The following is a 7,228-nucleotide window of genomic DNA, read 5'->3' as shown; positions in this document are numbered from 1 at the left end:
CTCGAGCCCTAGCAATCATGTCGTCCAATGTTTTACAGCTGGACCGGCTCACAAACTGGCGAATATCGCTCCGCAACATCTCATGATAACGGGCCTTCTTCATCTCCTCATCGGCTGCATACTGAGGAACAAGAAGAGCCCTCTCCCTAAACTTGGTGGTGATCTCCGCCACGGTCTCTGTAGTCTGGGTGAGGTCCTGAAACTCTCTGGCTAACTGCTGCACCTCAATGACTGGTGCAAACTCCGCCCTGAACCTGGTAGAGAAATCAGCCCAAGTCATGGCATCCAACGCTGCATCATCTCCAATGGTATGTCCGACCTCCTCCCACCAATCCTGTGCCCTGTCCTTCAGAAGATAGGACGCCAACCTGACCTTGTCCCCCTCGGGACACCTGCTAGTGCGGAACGCGTTGGCCACATCTGCCAACCATCTAGTACTCGCTATGGGGTCCCGCGCCCCGTGATAGTCTGGAGCTCCACATGCCCTGAACTCCCTGAACGTAAGTTTGCGCGACCCCATCATGGCCGCCACCTCGGCACGGAAGGTGCCCAACCTCTCATCCATCAGCTCTAGGATACCCTCCTTGATCGAACCGAAGATCACAGGAGTCTGCTCTAAAATGATACGAGTAATCTCTGAAGAAAGAAACTCTCTGGTCTGCTCATCCATGCGCTCGTCCCCCGAGCCTGATCCTGATCACTCCCCGGCACCTCCACTGCCGGCTGCTATCCTCGAACGCAAAACCACCATTCTGAAACACATCATAGCATCATCAGAAAACTGAAATATCTCAAGGGATCATTGATACTACTACTAGCTTCCTAGTCTTGTCTCGGCCTTCCTTAATTCGAGTACGGATCCTCTGCTTTCAGTAGTACGGGCCCATACTACCTTCCACATCTATCCGTACTTTCCTCAAGAACTGCCTTGACTCCACCAAGTCACTTCTACTACTACTGATCTTTGCTACTCTCATCTTAGGCTTTCCCTAGGGAAATCTCTGACTCCACTCCAACTAGTCCTCAGCTGCTGAAGGCCTCCTTGTAATGCTAATTAGCCACCACCTGAATACCATCACATGCAATGAGGCTCGGATAATCCTTCGAGTAAAAGACTCGTCCTTACAACGGTTGGACTCAGACAAGAGCTGCGCAATAGGGCCAAACCCAGCACTCTGAGATTATTCAACCCTACTCACATGTGATGTGACGTATTCACCTAATGGCTAACTCCCACCACTCAGAGTCCCATAAAGCACAAAGCAAGCAGCATTTGGATAAGGGAAACATACTCAGGCAAAACTATTCTCATAACGAGAACTACACTAGCATACAATGCTAAGCTCGCGCTACCAGGCATAACCTAAACAGGCTATCCTACTGCTGACTACTCAATACTAGCATGCAATTCTCATAAAGTTGTAACACATATAGTAGGCACATAAGGCATCTTCCTAGATCCTTAGTCCTATACTAGCATGCTGTTCTACTGAAACTGGAACAATTAATCATAATAATAAAACTTGTATTGGTAATTTGGGAGTACTTACTTGAGCTCGGCTGATCGCATGCACCACACCCTTATCTTGTTTAAAAACTCTTTTCTTTCTAAGTGCTTTTCAAAATTTCATCCGAAAACATTTTTTTCTTTTTGAAAATCTTTTTATCTTTCCCTTAGTTTGAGTTCAGATGCACCCGGAGGTGTATCCGAATCCCTCAAACCAGGGCTCTGATACCAACTTGAAACAACCCAAAAATACCACCCAAAAATTTCGATTTTTATTATAACAAAACCCATGAGACTGAGTATCACATAATAAAACCATATGCTGTGTGTTTCAAAAACCATGATAAAATATTGTAAGAAAAACTGAATCACAACTGTATCCAAACATATCAAGAAAACTAAATCAACTCCCAAGAAAAAACTAAAGCTGTGGTGTGTGCGATGCCATCATCCCGAGCTCTTCCCTTTGCTTGCGGAAGTACCTGAAAACAAAACTGAAACTGTAAGCACGAAGCTTAGTGAGCTCCCCCAAACTACCACATACCACATAATAACATATAAGCACATACTGGGCCTTGCCCACTGCATCGGACCGAAGTCCGGGCTAACTGGGGCCTTGCCCCTACATCGGACCGAAGTCCGAAGCTGACTGGGACCTCTGTCCCCTACATCGGACCGAAGTCCGAAGCTGACTGGGACCTTCGTCCCCTACATCGGGCCGGAGTCCGAAGCTGACTGGGACCTCTGTCCCCTACATCGGACCGAAGTCCGAAGCTGACTGGGACCTTCGTCCCCTACATCGGACCGAAGTTCGAAGCTGAGTGGGACCTTTGTCCCCTACATCGGACCGAAGTCCGAAGCTGACTAAACATAGCATAAACATATCAACTAGCATAAACACATAAATCCCGTCTGAGCCACGGAGGCGTCAAACATACTAGCTACTGCATTGGACCGAGGTCCAGAAACTACGGCTAACTGAACGGGCTGGCATTTTGGCGTTAGACCCATTCCTACTGAAGGGAAACTCACCTCATGAACTGGCTGCTGTGTGAATGGCTCTGGAAGCTAACTGCTGCTGCTCCGGTATCTCCCTGGCTACAAGTCCATAAATACACTCAATCAAATGCTAAACACTGCACTGGGGTAAAATGACTCTTTTACCCTTGGTCAAAGTCAACTCTCTCGGTCAAAGTCAACCCACAGTTGACCTGACTCCCCAAGTTGGGCCGCCAACTTGTCGAGTCTCTAGTCTCACTTCTCAACCCTACTCGTGGCTACTCGTCGAGTATGGCATCGACTCGACGAGTACCCTCTCGATCCAAGAACTCAGACAATCTTCGTCCGACTCACCGAGTCATATGAACAACTCGACGAGTTGTTCTTGAGCTAAGAAGATTGACTTGGACTCGCCGAGTTGTATGAACAACTCGTCGAGTCCCTCCATTAATGAGTCTGCCCTCCAACTCACTGAGTCTACTCTACTACTCACAGGCTTCCACTCGACATCACTCAAAAAGGGGAAAAACGGGACTCGTGACTTGACTCGCCGAGTCGTTCTTCCGACTCGCCGAATCACATCCATGCAGCTACTCTAAACTCGATTCTGCTTGAATCCAGCGTCTGAAACTTATAGATCTGGGCTTCCTTAACTCGATTAGCACGTAAAGATTCTATCTTTACGTGCCCATAAGCGACCAAGAAGATAATAAGGCTCAAAAAGCATAGTAAAGGCTAGATATAGGGTTCTTATGCAAAGCATCATCAAAAAGGCAATAGATCTGGGCTCTACAACTACTAAATGAACAGATCTAGGGATATCTCGACCTATTAAGGCATCCAAACAACTATAAGGCTTGGAAAATGCATCAAACTAGCCCTAGAAGAGTTCTAATGGAGGTCTAAAGCATAAAACAGAAGGAATCCGAGAAATACCTCAATGAACTCTGCTTTTGCCCTTGGATCTTTGCTTTACACCTCTTCTCTTTGCTCCTTTCTTCTTCTTCTTCTTCAAGCCTTCAAAATCCACACACAAAAGCACTTAAAACAATAAGGGATGGATTAGGGTTTTCTCACAGCTCTCTGAGGGTGAAGGAGGCGAGTTTGGGGCACATAGCATTGCTTAAATAGTGAGCAACCCGGGGATTTAGGGTTTCTTCCAGGCAGGCAGACTCGCCGAGTCCCAAATATGGACTCGCCGAGTCGCCGACTAACACGTGCACAAAACTCGACCCTACTCGACGAGTCAGGCCATAGACTCACCGAGTCCCTCAATGAAACTTTTAAATAAATGCCACAGGAACAACATACCAGAGATGGGGCGTTACATGAATAAAAAAATAAAAATAAATTATTGTTATAATTGGGAAAAAAAATGTTATAAACGCAAGAGTATTCGTTTACAAGGCCCTTGTAAACACAAGGCTTCCATTTACATGGCCGTGTAAATCTCTGAAAAGCCAAAATCTTTATTTCTTTGATATCTTCATCTTTGGTGTTCCGCAAGTCCCGAAATTTTGTCCGCAACACTTATTTACCTCCTCAAACAAGATCCTACCTCCAAAAGTTCCTGAAATATCACAAAAATTTGTGAATGAAATTTCCTCATGAAAAATCCCAAAAAACATGCAAAATGCATGAGTTTAAGCCTATATGCAATGTACCTTTATGAAATAAAGCTACAAAATGGGTGCATAAAACGCACCTAACAATGGATATACAAAATTATTAATTTTGCTTTATTTAATATTTTATTCAATAAAAACTAATCACTAAAAATATTAAAAGAAACAAACAATTTTTTTTCAATAATTATGTGTATATTTGTACATCTACTATAAATAAAACAAATGTGTGGAAAATATTGATTCGTTGGATATTTGACCCTTTTATTTAATACTTATAACTTTTGCCTAGATAAATTACAAATAATTGTAAAAAAAAAAACAATGTTAATTCTATATACTAAACTCTAAACTCGAAATTATGTTTCAGCAACATCATGTCAATTGATAAAAGTTTGACTAGTAATCCACATCGAAACTATCCTGAGTTCCGAGCAGGGCTTAAAGCTTTTATCGAGAAGTCCAAGTCACACCTTGATAGTAATGATAAAATCAAATGTGCGTGTGAAAAATGTGATAACCGTTACTTCAAGTACCCATATGTAGTGGAACGCCGTATATTTATAAATGGTTTCATTAAGTCGTACAAAATTTGGATCTATCATGGTGAATCTTTTATTCCTCCAGTTGTCTTGCCAAGTAGAAAAATGGCGGATTTAATCTACGATGTGATGTGGGAGTCGAGAGAAAATGATACTAACCTCATTGAAGGAACCTCGAATACAAGGAGTAGCGGTGTGGAAGATGATTTTGTATAGTTGTTAGAAGAAGTGGAAACTAAATTGTATCCTGGTTGCACCTTTTGTTCCATTGATTTTCTAGCAAAGTTAATGCATATCAAGGTGAACAACAAATGTACTGATAGTTTATTTGATCAACTCCTTGATTTGTTGCAGTTATCATTTCCCAAAGACAACAAGGTTCCCCTTTCACATTATCTAGCCAAAAAGAAACTTAAGTCTATTGGTATGTGGTATGATTCGATGCATGTGTGCAAAAGTGATTGTTTTCTTTTTTAGAAAGAAAATGATTCAATGCAAGTTTGTCCCATTTGTAAAGAGAGCCGATGGATCGATAAAAACACCAGGGTTAAGAAAGTAGCTCATAAGGTGTTACAGTACTTTCCTGTGACCCTGAGACTACGAAGTTTATATTTTTCGAGGCACACTGCCAAAAATATGATTTGGCATAGTATCGGACATTCAGAAGATGATGTGATGCGTCATCCTGTTCATGGGGAACATTGGCAAGATTTTGATAAAAAAATACCCTAACTTCTCTAGTGAACCTCGTAACATACACCTAGGTCTTTCAGCTGACGGTTTTAATCCATTTGGAAACATGTGTAATCCACATAGAACATGGCCGGTCATACACTACATACAATATGCCACCCTGACTTTGTATGAAAGAGTCATTATTCATGTTGACTTTGTTGTTTCCCGGCTCGAAAGCTCCTAGTAAGGATATGGATGTTTTCCTTATGCCATTGGTGGAAGAGCTTAAACATTTGTGGAACTCATGCGTAAGTAATAAAGATGCGGCGACAAACACATTCTTCACACTGAGAGCTATGTTGTTGTGGACAATGAACGACTGGCCAAATCATAGTAGTCTATCAGGTTGGAGTAGGCAAGGGTATAGAGCATGTGTTACTTGCAATGAAGACACTCCTTCGTACTTGCAACAAATAAAGTCGTATATATCGGTCATCATCGTTTCCTAGATGCTAATGATCCATTAAGAAAGAGGTTGGACTTTAACGGGATGGAAGAGACGAGACCTGCTCCGGGACACTTTAGTATTGACGACATACAAGAGCAAATAGGTCGTCTACGAACTCGTAAACCGGGTAAACATCCTGAGCATGGAGGTAGGGAGCCAAAGAGGCAAGATAACGAGTTGAACCGGTCAAAACGAAGCATTTTCTTTGAACTCGAGTATAAGTCTTTTCTACAGTTGAAACAAAACATAGATCTCATGCATGTCCAGAAAAATGTGGACGGGAGTTTGTTGGGTACTCTTCTAATGAACGATAAAAGTAAAGACACATCAAACGCACGAGAGGACTTGAGAATTCTAAACATTAGGAGAACTGAAAGGTTGCAAAAAAAATGGTGACAAGTTTCATAGACCCTATGCAAAATACTCTTTCACGAAATCTAGTCGACAACTCTTTTGTCAATTTATAAAATATGTTAAACTGCTGGATGGGTTTGGTTCTAACATCAGTAAGAAAGAGAACGATACAAATACTAACATTATTTGGTTGGAAGCGCATGACCATCACATTTATATGCAACGTTTGATACCAATTGGAGTTAGAGGGTTGTTAGACAAATACACTTATACACCTATTATAGACCTTTGTACGTTTTTTAAGCAACTTTGTTCCAGAACATTGAAGGTGGAGGATATGAGAAAATAAAAAGTCGACATTATTGCAATCTTGTGCAAGTTAGAATTGATTTATCCTCCAGAGTTTTTTGACATTATGGTTCATTTACTTTTGCATTTACATAATGATACGATTGTCGGAGGCTCGATATGTATGAGATGGATGTATCCCTTTGAAAGGTATATGAAAAAACTAAAAAACTATGTTAGAAACAAGGTAAGGCCGGAAGGTTCTATAGCTAAGGGTTATGTTGCTGAAGAAGCTTTATCATTTTGTTCGATATACATTCGAGATGTAAAGAATCAATTCAATCATCCATAAATAAATGAAGATGTTGCATTGAAAGAAAAAAAGTTTTGGATGTTTGAGTGTAACACCCATAAAATTTACGCCAAATTTAAACTTTTAATACTAACAACATAGTCAAATATTAATTGTTTTTACAAAACATTTCCAATTCATTTATCATCAGAGTGTCCCAAAATAGATCATGAGGATGAGGAGCGGTACGGTCACACCTTCGACTTCCCTCGCTCTCCTAATGTACCTGAAACAATAAACTGAAAACTATAAGCCCGAAGGCTTAGTGAGCTACCCCCAAAATACCAATACCACACTGGCAGAAACCCAAGCCATAACGATCAATCAAACAACATACATACTGGGCCATCGGCCGGACTGGTCCGCCCTACTGGGCCT

The sequence above is a fragment of the Lactuca sativa genome, chromosome 8 (assembly GCF_002870075.4).
Source record: "Lactuca sativa cultivar Salinas chromosome 8, Lsat_Salinas_v11, whole genome shotgun sequence".
In the NCBI taxonomy this organism is placed as follows: Eukaryota; Viridiplantae; Streptophyta; class Magnoliopsida; order Asterales; family Asteraceae; genus Lactuca; species Lactuca sativa.
The sequence above is the reverse complement of the archived record's forward strand: the minus strand, read 5'-3'. Positions refer to the sequence as shown.